At 27.6% G+C, this 12,531-nt stretch overlaps 1 protein-coding gene across 4 annotated transcripts in view; it reads right to left on the bottom strand.

Annotated features, from left to right (window-relative positions):
- Nucleotides 1-10,209, bottom strand: part of LOC142332733 (uncharacterized) — a 45,873-nt gene extending 35,664 nt beyond the window's left edge. Inside the window, exons 1-2 of one of the 4 annotated variants that reach the window (XM_075379336.1) lie at nt 9,823-10,133; nt 8,345-8,428 (exon numbers count right to left, since the gene is read on the bottom strand). The gene's annotated coding sequence lies outside the window, so the exon portion shown is untranslated. The other 3 variants (XM_075379335.1, XM_075379334.1, XM_075379333.1) reach the window with 3 other exon arrangements.
- Nucleotides 10,210-12,531: the final 2,322 nt, after the last annotated feature.

Below are 12,531 nucleotides of genomic sequence, written 5' to 3'. Positions count from 1 at the left end.
GTAGATGATCGTATTACAACAGAAACATAAAGTCAGCACTTGCCAAACACACAAGTCACAAATACAGCAAGATTAACGATGACCTAAAAAAGAGTATACATACTTTTACACAGCAAACAAACCAGATTTTAAGAAATTTGAACATTATAAATCCCAGTCAAGCATGGTATATTTTCATACATTAACAATTTCCACTGGACTGATCACCACAGCTATTGATGCCTGCTCTTTCATAAAAAAAAATTAAAAAATAAATAAAGGTATCTTTCATTTTACATGACCATAATTAAATCATTTTCACTGTATTTCAAAAATTAATTAATATGAAAAGAATATTTACCAAACTAAAGTAAATATTTTGATTCAAGTTGTAAAATTGCACTGCACTATGTGCAATTAGTTAGATATGGCTGAGGAAGATTGATTCCCCAAATGATAAAATTTAGAAAACAACTGTAGCTAGTTTAGTATTTAGTTTTGCTCTTGTTCCTCAATCTAATACAATAAAATTCAGCAAAAAAATAGTATCATCAAAGTTAAAAGTTCAAATGAAGGGAATGAACCCACATTTTTAAAATTCAAAAATGTTTTCTGTAAAATAACTACCTGAATTTATTTAAATATATAGAAAATAACATTACATTTTAGATTTAAAGAAGAGATACACTTAATGTGTATCTTAGATAATAATTTAGCTTTATGAGCCAACAGGAAAACAGAATTCCTGCATATACAACAGGCAGAGTTGCCATCCCACAGTCTCATTGGTCGCTAAAAACTCCACAGTTAGAGGGTAGGGGGTGAAATAACTTCTACCCATCCACAAAAGAAGAGTTTAAAAGAATAAGGAAAAGTGAAGATATAAAAAAATCAACCAACAGAGGGAATACCTCGAATGAGGTAATTAATTTACAATTATCCCTATAACAAATGGCATCACTAAACAAAATAATCCTAATAAAAGAGAAACAATAAAGTTATCAAGAAAGACACAAAACTCTATATTTAATAATTTTTTTTAATGAAAAACTTTATGAGAAAAGTTCACTTCTGTATTTAACAGATGTCAGTATAAAAATCTATTCAACATTACTGATTGTTCTTCTTCTAAAAATGTAATAAAAAAATACAATAAATTAAAGGTTTACAAATTTTACTCATTATCTATTTAATTTTAGAACTTATTCCTACTTAATTTCAGTTAAAATTTACACAATGTATCCCTAAAATGACAACTGGTCAAGTAGGTTGTGCTAATCAACATGTGACAATTTTTTACCAATATTTACTGCAAAAAAAAGAAAATATTTAATGCATTTATTAAAATCTGATACAGAACATAAAAAGGGTTTTAAATAAAAAGTCAGCTGAAACAAAATAATCAACATTTCAAAATATTTTCTTTATATAAACTACTATGTAACAAACTTTTTACAATGAATTATTTTTAAAAGCTTTTTTTACATAAGTATGCAGAGAAAATTCAGTGAATCATTAATGTAATTAAAATAAAATTCCAATAAAGATTAAGTATTAAAAATAATAATAATAATAATAATAATAATAATAATAATTAAGAAAGAATGTGATTGAATTTTTCCAGTTAATTTATTATTTACAGGAATTTACTCCATCATTAATATATTTTTTTTTAAGAAAATAATAAGCAAAAGATATAGATAGGAATGTAAACATAATTGATTTTACACAATTTTATATGAAAACAACTTTTATTTTACATAAAAAAAATTGAATAGTTTTCAAGCGGTTCACATTACATCATTATGTTCAGTGAATCATGTAGAGTTGTCATTAATTAGATTATTATGCTGTGATATAAATACTTATTACATGAGAACAAAATATTTCATACTTTAAATAAATAATAATTATAAAGCCTAACATACTACTACATGAGATATGCACATAGTTACATTAAAAAAATGCATTCAAACATGCCTGTCAAACTGAAAGCATATTTTAAAATATTAGTTACAAGATTATACAGCTGTGTTATAAAAGAATACAGTGTATAGCTGATGTACATATGTAGCAGTCAGTTCAAAGGGATAATGCAATTATTTTATTTTGACAAATCAATCATATATGTGAGAAGCTAAAAAAAAACTGAAGAGGAAAAAAGTTCTAGATACAGCGATTTCAACATTGTAAAAATGTTCTAACATCCAAGTTCAACCAACATGAAACTCAAGAATGAATGTACTTTATAACTTGTAAGTTATTTTAAAAACAGTCACTGGCTGGATTACAAAACAAAAATTACAAATTCTTTTCAGGTACACAATACATTATTAATTAACCTCACGTGCAATCTGTTAATTTATTCATAATGAATTCATTGATTTTATTAAACAAAATCATTATAATTATCTGAACAGATTAATTTAATGACTGTAATTCTTCTTGTTAATGAATGCATCTTTACTTTCTTATTAAAATAAAATCAATTTTTTTTTCTTTAATCTAGTTCATAAGACACAAACATTTGATTGTGATGTACCATTTATCATTCAAAACTAATATCCTTAAAATAGTTACTGAGCAATGAGTTAAAACAATTATGCGACACAATTATATGATCATGACTAATGGGAATTCTAAACACAGCCAAAGCAATTTAAATGAAACTAGGTCATATAACTTCATTAATGCGATCTACAGAACTGCATGATCAAAAATTTTATTTTTTATTTTTCCCTTTTACTTTTGGAATAAAGGTTCATAGGCTACTTAAAGTTAGGGAGATCCACTTAACAGAAAAAGAATAAATGAGAAAAATTCCTACAAAAATATGAACTATAGTAAATTAAAATAAAACATACGAAAAAGAAAAGTAAATTAAAATGTCAATTTCAAAGAGAAGATATTATACAATGAGGCTAATTACTATTACCCTTGAAATTAATGTTATATGGCCAACTAAAAAAAACAACAAACTAAACAGCATTTAATACAAAGGAAAATTTCATAAAATCTAATAATGAGTAAAATTTCATAGAGAATTAAGCACAACAAAAGGGAAAGTTAATTAAATAAATTATGAACACAATCAAGTAGGTAGCTATAACAGTACATAGTTAGAAAAGCAGAATTTAAAAGAAATAAATCTTCATGATTTTATGATGTAATTTTCATACAGCTGGAAACAGTAAAAGTGAAAGTGACAATATTGTAACCAAAAAGTATAAGTTATGAAATATAAAATATAGCAAATTAATGATGAAATAATTATAATGGGATTACGGGGCATTTCATATTGGATCATTTCAATTAAAGTATAAAAATGAATAAGCTACGATTACAAAAGAGCAAGTTAAACTTATTTGTAGTAAAAAATTTTACATTAACATATATTGAGTTAAAATGGAAAAAAATTTGTCTGTAGTATGGTTGTAAATAGAAGTAAAATAAAGGTAAGCTAGAAAGAAAAGGATAAACAATATCAGAAGATTGAAGGTAAGGTAAGATGATAAAATACCATATTTCTTTTTCTTGATGTCGCCACATAAGCTTGAAGCATGTGCACGGGATATGATGGAAATGTAGCATATGAAAAATGTCATGCCTGACTGGGATTTGAACCTAGGACCTCCAGATGAAAGCCTCTGTACCACTCGTGCCAGCCTCTGTAGCACGAGTGGTATTTGCTTTCATAATTCACACAATTTTTGACCATCATTGTTAAGCTAAAAGTAGGAGAGTGATTTATCTGAGGAAACAATTTCACATACATTTATAATTAAAACAGTTTATACATAGGTTTGAAATTAAAATGTGATAATCAGTGAGAAATTTATATTTATTTGACTGAATATTTAAAAAAAAAAAAATTATTTAAAAACCCAGGTGCATAAATTATGCGGATAAATATGGTATTTTTACGACATTGAAAACAATACTCTCTACTAACCTTTGTTGGGAATATTTTTTATACCACTAATGAGGGCTAAAGTAATATGAAGAAACATGCATACAGGATAGAAAATATTAAATAAAAATTCAAAAAGGATGAATCTGATTGAAATTTCTCATCATAACACAAATTTTGAAAAAAAAATACTAAATCATTGTAATAAAATTACCGATTCAAAATAAGACATTTTGTTTTAAAAAAAGATAAATAGAAAATTTATGACAGCAATAAAAGAGAATCATCAAGCATACAATTTTTAAGATACACTTGTGGCTGAAAATTCTGATTAAATACATAAACATAAAACAAATCAATCTCGTTAAATAATAAATAAAACTGGTCAGCCAGTTGATATATTGGTTGGTATTTTATCTAATTAAATTACATGTAAAGTATACATGTAATTTATATGTATACTTTATACATAAAACTGTCGTTTATGGAAGTGAAACTTGGACAATCGGAGTATCTGAGAAGAAAAGATTAGAAGCTTTTGAAATGCGGTGCTACAGAAGAATGTTAAAAATCAGATGGGTGGATAAAGTGACAAATGAAGAGGTATTGCGGCAAATAGATGAAGAAAGAAGCATTTGGAAAAATATAGTTAAAAGAAGAGACAGACTTATAGGCCACATACTAAGGCATCCTGTTATAGTCACTTTAATATTGGAAAGACAGGTAGAAGGAAAAAATTGTGTAGGCAGGCCACGTTTGGAATATGTAAAACAAATTGTTAGGGATGTAGGATGTAGAGGGTATACTGAAATGAAACGACTAGCACTAGATAGGGAATCTTGGAGAGCTGCATCAAACCAGTCAAATGACTGAAGACAAAAAAAAAAAAGGAAAGTATACAGTTATTAATTTATTTTTTAAAACTAAATCTGTTAATAAAATCTTCAGAAATATTGCAATTGAGAAAAAAATGAACAGGAAATATTTTCCAAAGCTCTAAAATCCCACTTGGCTTTCAAAACTGTCATACTACGATAAATTTTGATAAGAAGTGATAAAGTATTCAAGAAATAGGGCAAAATTAGTAACTCAGCTTCTGGGACATGGTATAAATATTCTTCTCATATACCTGTTAATCAACTTATGTTCGCTTAAAATTAGAGCCTATCCACATTGTAGAATATACAGACCCAACAAAACAAATTAATGTTTAGGATTAATACAAGAAAATTACGACAATTAATTACCAAAGAATTATTTTGTGAAATAATAATTCATTAATCCCCCCCCCCCACATAAAAAACACAAACACTAACGTGATTCTTTCAACAAAGATGTGATGGCTATAAATTAAACGAATACTTATTATGTTAGCATTACCTTCAACATTTTGGATAAATATATACACGGAAGTGAACATAACCCTTAACGTATCAACCGCATTTGTAGCGTTTCAGTAAATTATTACGTACATAAGAAGTCATGCAAACATAATTTAATAACTCAGGGGCGAGGCAATAATACCCACAGTAATATTTTTTAAAGTAAACATAACCTCAACAATTCAGAAAACCTAACGTAGCAAAGAAGGTAGATGTCAAACAGCTGTTCTTTACATAAAACAAACAATTTAAATAAACTGATCGATAATAACTTATTCTAAAAAAATAAATTCATAAATACTAAAAAAAACTTAAATTTGTAAATTTGTTCAAATAATATAAAAATAAAACGAATTAAAGAATTGTTATATACCATATCGGTGTATAACAATGGTATTTATGATAAAAAGAAGCAAGACAAGTTTTGCAAAAAGGTAATTATAAAAATAATATTTAACATAAAAAAATTTAATGTTGCCTTGTGCTCTTTAAGACATGTTAATTTCTTTGAAATTCTACGTACATAAAATAAAAAAAATTAAATCATTCTATCGTCTAGCGCGGTCAACGCTAAACTTTTGAAATTTTCTCTCAATTTGACACGACCGTGGTCATCGAGCCAAAAAAAAACATTTTTAATAAGAGTAAGTAATAAGAAAATTACTATTTCATTAATAATTTTTTTTTTTTATTCTGATAGGGATACATTATGCAGAACTCATTAAGAAAGGATAGATATGCTACAACACGTTAAAAAAATAAATTTCCCTGCATTTGCCAGGATGGATCAAGGAAGACCATGGTAAAATGGGTTGATGAAAGCACCATCACAAAATATATAATTATAAAATACGAAATAGAAGTTATTAATTATTTAAAAAGCAAACTCGTGAAAAAATAAAAGCTAAATACACAAAGTTATAATTATTTTTTTAGAAAATAAAGTAATTAAAAGAAAATCTTTTAATTACTTTAAATAAATTAGCGAGCAAAAATTTTTGAAAAATGGAAAGTCAAGCATAAGATCCTCTATCCTAAGCTGAAGTATTGTGTTGAGTTATATGAAAAAAGTTCTGTTGTCTGGATCAATAGAAGTGGACAGTGTTTCAGAATTTTACTGATTCCAAATTTAAATAAATGTTATTTTAACAGCTGGATTAATTGGATTATATTTACAAGTATTATACATGATTGGAAAATTCTTTCTTTTTTTTGAGGATTTTGAGGTCACAGTGGACCACTTTAGTCAACTCTGGTTCGTCTTTTCTTTTTATTTCTTTTCTTGGTTGCTTCTCAATATTTCTTCAATCTGTCAGATCTTGCTTTTTAGAGTTCTTCTGAACAAACCCTTGTCATTTTCTTTTCTTTAATTTTAAATCTGGAGTTTTCTTCTTTTTTATTTTTATATTGTCAGTTTTGTTTTGTAAATCTTCTATTGTGATTTCTAGTTCTTGCATATTTTGTTTAATTTCAGTTATCCAGGTTGTTGTTTTGGACATTTTCCAGTATTTCTTGACCAGTTTCCTGATGAGCCTGTTCAGTTGTATCCTTATTATGTGTCCAAAGAAGGAGATTCTTTTCTTCTAAAGTAGTCTAGAGCAGGATCTATGTCTTTATGTACCTCTTGGTCTCTATTCTCACCCCTCAGTAAGTCGTCTTTTATTTATACATGTTCTAAGAATTTTTCTTTCTATTCTTTGTACTCTTTGCATCTCTGCTGAGTAGGAAATGTTGGACTTTAGTTTGAAGAGTGTTTTGCTTCCATATGATATTATAGGTCTGACTACAGTTTTGTAATGTTTAAGTTTCGTATTTATTGAGATGCATATTTTATTATATGTTGCTTTGATGGTATTTTGCGCATAATTAAGCTTTTGTGATCTTTCTTTCCAGTTTATTTTTTTCTTTGAGGTCATGTGTGATATTTTCTGCTAAATATTTAAACTGTTCAACAAGCTCGACTTTGTGTCCGTTTATGATTACATGGTTCAATACCAGGGGATTTATGGTCATTATTCTAGTCTTTTCATATGATATTTTCAGGCCTATCCTGCTAATTCTTCCAATGAAGTTACTTGGATTCTAGCTTTTGCGATGTAATTGACTAGAAACGCAAGGTCATCTGCAAATCCTAGATTGTTTACTTTGATATGGTTTACATGTTTCCTTGCTTCAATTGTTACGTGTGGTGGATCTTTTTTGTACCACTTTCTCATTACATATTCTAGGGCGCAGTTGAGGAGCAGTGGGTATAATCCATCTCCTTGTCCTAAACCTGTTTTGATTAGGAATGGTTCTGATATTTCTCCTCTGAATTTTATTTTGGATTGTGTTTCAATAAACATTAGTTCTATAATTTTTACTAGTTTCGGGTGTAATTCTAGGTTTCTTAGTATTTTCAGCATTGATGGTCTACGAATACTGTCACAGGCTTTTTGGAAATCCATGAATTATAATACTAGTTGTCTTCGTTTCATTTTGTGTACATCCATTATTAATTTGAGAGTGATTATTTGCTCAGGACAGCTTATCCACGGTCTATTGAAAATTCTTTATTATACATGATGCTATTTCTATCAGTAAATGTTTTTATGACAATATAATTATTTCTCCAGCCCCTTGAAAGTTTTTATCCTAAAACAAAGTCAGTTCCCCTAATCCTCTTGCTATTTAATTGTCTGATGAAAGATAATTAGATAAAAAGTAATGTCAACAGTAATATTACATCCATAGTCAAATGGAATCATCATTATTTTACTTGGTGATCCAAAGGAAACGAAATACTATGCTGACAATATTATATAGACAAAAATATTACAATGACATCGGTATGTTGATGACATTACATTCTTGTACAAAAAGAAGATAAGAAAATGATATGCTTTGTTCACATCCGTCAATATCCTAATTCACGTACAATACATATATACAAAAATCACAACGTTTTCTTGAACTCAAAGTATCCAAAACATATAACAAATACCTTGGTGTATACAGAGTTCATAACCGACACATTTATCAACAACTTTGAAAGAAGGTATTGTGTAGCTTTCAAAACAACAGAATTACTTACATAATTTGACAAACATAGCAACCAATGAGTATACGTATTAAACCACACTGATTTCACTTATTATGTAAATAATATATTGGCAGTCTGCAACCACCCTCACACATAGATACAAGAACACGAACAGGAAGAATTACATAACAAACTAAAGTTTAACAAATAACTTTATAGAAACAGGACATAGATTTAAAAACATGTCCCAACGTGAAAATTTTATATATGTCACATAAAAGCCAAGGTTTAAGCATACCTGTACAATATCAAATTTAAAGATAAATTTGATAAAAACATTACATTAAACAAAAACATGATTATAAATCAAATATTTTACTCAATACATACTTCCATAACTTTTTTTTATGCCAATTAACACCAAAAGGCACACTGAAAGTAAAATTTCCAGTATTTTGGAAGCAAATCATTTAATGTCACTCGTTGCAAGAAAATGAAATTCTCTTTATCCTAGTTTTGAAATAAGATGATAAATCCAGAAAGTTGTAAATTTATAATTTTAATAATAAAGTCCTTGTTAATGAAATAATTGTATTCATTTAATCGTTACAAATTATCGTATCATTTATACAATTCCAAAACTAAAAATATTTTTTGCTAGTATTTTGAAGAAGATGCAAAAAATATGTTGTCATTATTAAATATTTAGTCTGTTTTTTATGTTAAAATGCATAAATGTAGCCTAATTTATACAGGCTACATGATATGTATATATTATATATTAATCTTACCAGTTTTTCAGAAAAATATACTTCATAATACGTATTAGAATATGAAAACAAAAAGTAATAGGTGGGAAACATAACCAAGAAACAGTAAGTTAAAATTTAACCTATACAGCTAAACCTTGAACTGTTAACTTTCCACATGAAACAAAGATTGTTTTTGTGCACTCTCTTGATGACCATAATTTCCAGTGATTAATTAGATCTATTAACGATGGGAAATAAAAAATTATTGCAACTAATAGACCTATTTAGTTAATTATTTTGTGTTATTAATTTTTTAATTTACATTTTGATGAATTTCTGTATTCAGAAGGTATGTATATAGAATGAGTATTAAATTGATGATTTTAGAAATGATACTAAATTGTTATAATAAAACTAATATTCATAAATACGTATTCTATTGAAGAATAACTGTATAGGATTAAATTATATAACTTAATTGAAAAAAAAAATACAAGCTATGATGGAGTTAGCCCTTCCTATTTTTATCTATAATTTTTTTCTCATTAAATTAAGTTAAAATCTACTGTCGGTTAACTGAAGTTAAAAGTATCATTGCTTTTGATTAGGCTTTATATGATAAATGTTTTTGTTGGTCGGGTTCAGTTAGCGGCACTGTGAAAGGATTAGTCGATATAATTGGTATAAATGAATTAAATAAATAAACAATAATAATATAATTTTTATATCTCTCCCCTAGAAAATAAATAAATATAAGTACGAAGGTACAGTACTTACCCGCTAAATGAGGTAGTAGTTATATAATTTGATAATTATTTTAAATAAAATAAAATTGTTTCTCATAAAAATAACAACCAAAAATTTTACATAACATTACAAGCGAGTAAATATTAAAAAATTCTAAAAAAATAACCACAGAATATAACACGTACAAACACACATTAATAAAAATGTATAAAATAATTAGACAATAAATATATGTAATAAGTAATGCTTGATGAAATTAAAAAAAAAAAACAAAAAAAAAACAAAAAAATCAGATCTGTAAAGGACAAGTTCAACTCATAGCAAAACGCTATAAAACTAGCATTAGTTTACCGGCATGGGTTTGCTGAAAATAGTTCAGTATTTCTTTTAGAGTACTACATTCCCTGTAATATTCCCCCTCCACAAATAAAGTGAGTTCACCGATTCCCCCTTTTATAACCACACTAACATAAGAACAACCCATCAAGGCTGTATATTTTTATCTCTATTAAAAATATAAGGAATTATTTTTCATTTAAATTTATTTTAAGATCATTATACGAGTTTCATAACACAAATTTTTATATTATATAAATACTTAATAAGCGCACAAAAATTTTATTAAAAAATAGAATCTGTCCAAAATTATACAACAAAATTTTAAGTTGAAAAAAATTAAATCCATTTAAAAAATAAAACAAAAAAAATACATTCTTCAAAAAAAAAGAAGATAATTTATAACAGAACAAGAACATATGTCTCGACATTGTTCCAAAAGATTCATACAGACAATTAAAGAAGATAAAGAAAATCAAGATAGATAATATTTCATAATATTCCAAACCATTCGACCGGAAAAGATGGATAGACCATTTTATTGGCTTCCAAGGTCACCAAATTTAACTTCATCGGATTTTTTTGGGATAGAATACGCTGATGACATTGTTTTTGGAACATCTGTAGCAGACATTGAGAGATATGAAATTGAAAGCATTACCTCTTACCGCTGGGATGGAATATAAATACCTTTCACATATTCAAAATTTCACTAGTTGCCCGTCTACTGAAATTTATTAAAACTGTATGAAATTATTAAAAACTATATTTTAATATATATTTTATGATTTTTGTTTAATCTTTCTTTATTAATAAAAAATATTATAACAAATTATTTTATTCAGGCTAACCTATAACGAAGCGCTTAACTTTACTTCTAGTTAATGTTATTCTTAATATCGACGAACCTTAGTACTTTTTTCAGTTGTCATATACACGCTTGATTAACTTACATGCGGTTATAATATACAACCACATCGATTAACTATCGCATCGAATCTTAGAATTATGTTGAAAAAAACATTTCTACATAGTTCAGATATTCAAAAGTAAATAAAACAGGACCGACAAGTTTGTGAAGAATTACAGATGAAGTAATTTATTAACTTTATTAGTTAATTCATTTTCACTCGTATTTTTTTTAATACCTTAATTTGATATGAAATGAGATAATTCATGAAGTTTTTGTAATAAATAAATACAATGACTATTAATTTTTTTTTTTTCGGCGGAAAACGCTTTCGTGTTATCATCGCCCGGAATAAAAGCTTTCATAAAAAATTACAATAAGCGTAATATAATCAAATAAAAATATGTGAAATCCGACTAAAAATAAAACTTTACAAACTTCGAGAGGGGTTGTAAAGGGCCCCTTCTCGAATAACAAAATGACTAGAACTATAACTAAAACAAAAACTATACCTAACAAAAATATATCTAATGTAAAACTAAAATATTAAAAATGAAATAAAACTTAAAACTATTATCGCTAAACACTTAAGTAATATCACAAAGAACTTATAACTAATGTCACAGTCAAAATTTAAAATAGGATAAAATTTATTTAAAAAAATAAATAAATAAATAAAAATAAAAACAAGATATAAAATTAATATAAATATAAAATTTCACAATATCCGAGAGGTGTGTAAAGGGGCCCCTTCTTGGATAAGAGAATAAAAAAAATAATAAAACAAACACTATAAACTTTACCAAAAACAAAACTATACACCACAATATCAAATTTTAGATATAAGACCAGCAGGATGCAAAAACAGAAACATCCGGTATAAAACTTCGTTGTCATAGCCCAAAAATTGACGGATATTTCTGGGCAATTTAAATTTACTACGCAAAGCCGCATAACGAATGCGATCCACAAGAATGTGGTGCACGGCCATGCGGCAATCGCATCGTGCGCATAGTGTCGTGAATTGCTGACGAATTTTTCTGTATGAGGAGTCCCAAGGCGACACAGAATCTTTAATATGCCGCAATTTATTATCAACGGTGGCCGTCCAATCACCTTGCTACTTTGCTCGAAGAGACAGTTTTACGTATTTAATAAAAGTCCGATGTAGCAACAGGAGTGGTGAAGAGAGGTTGATTACAAGCTTATTTAGCAGCGGAATCCGCCCTTTCGTTAACTGGAATTCCCATGCGGCTAGGTATCCAACAGAAAGTCACTTCCGTGTTGCGACGATTCGACTCGGCGATTGCATTATAGATTTCCGTGACCGTCGGATGTCTAGAGTAAAAATCTTGTAAAGCTTGGAGTGCACTACACGAGTCGCTACAAATAAGGATATGACGGTATTTCGGGTTAACGATATTCAGTGCCCTATTAATAGCGTACAATTCAGCAGTAAATATACCTGTAATATTAGGCAGACCTAACATGTA

This window comes from Lycorma delicatula, chromosome 12, assembly GCF_047948215.1.
Source record: "Lycorma delicatula isolate Av1 chromosome 12, ASM4794821v1, whole genome shotgun sequence".
NCBI classification, from domain to species: domain Eukaryota; kingdom Metazoa; phylum Arthropoda; class Insecta; order Hemiptera; family Fulgoridae; genus Lycorma; species Lycorma delicatula.
Note: the sequence above shows the minus strand (reverse complement) of the source record. Positions and strands in the feature narration are given on the sequence as shown.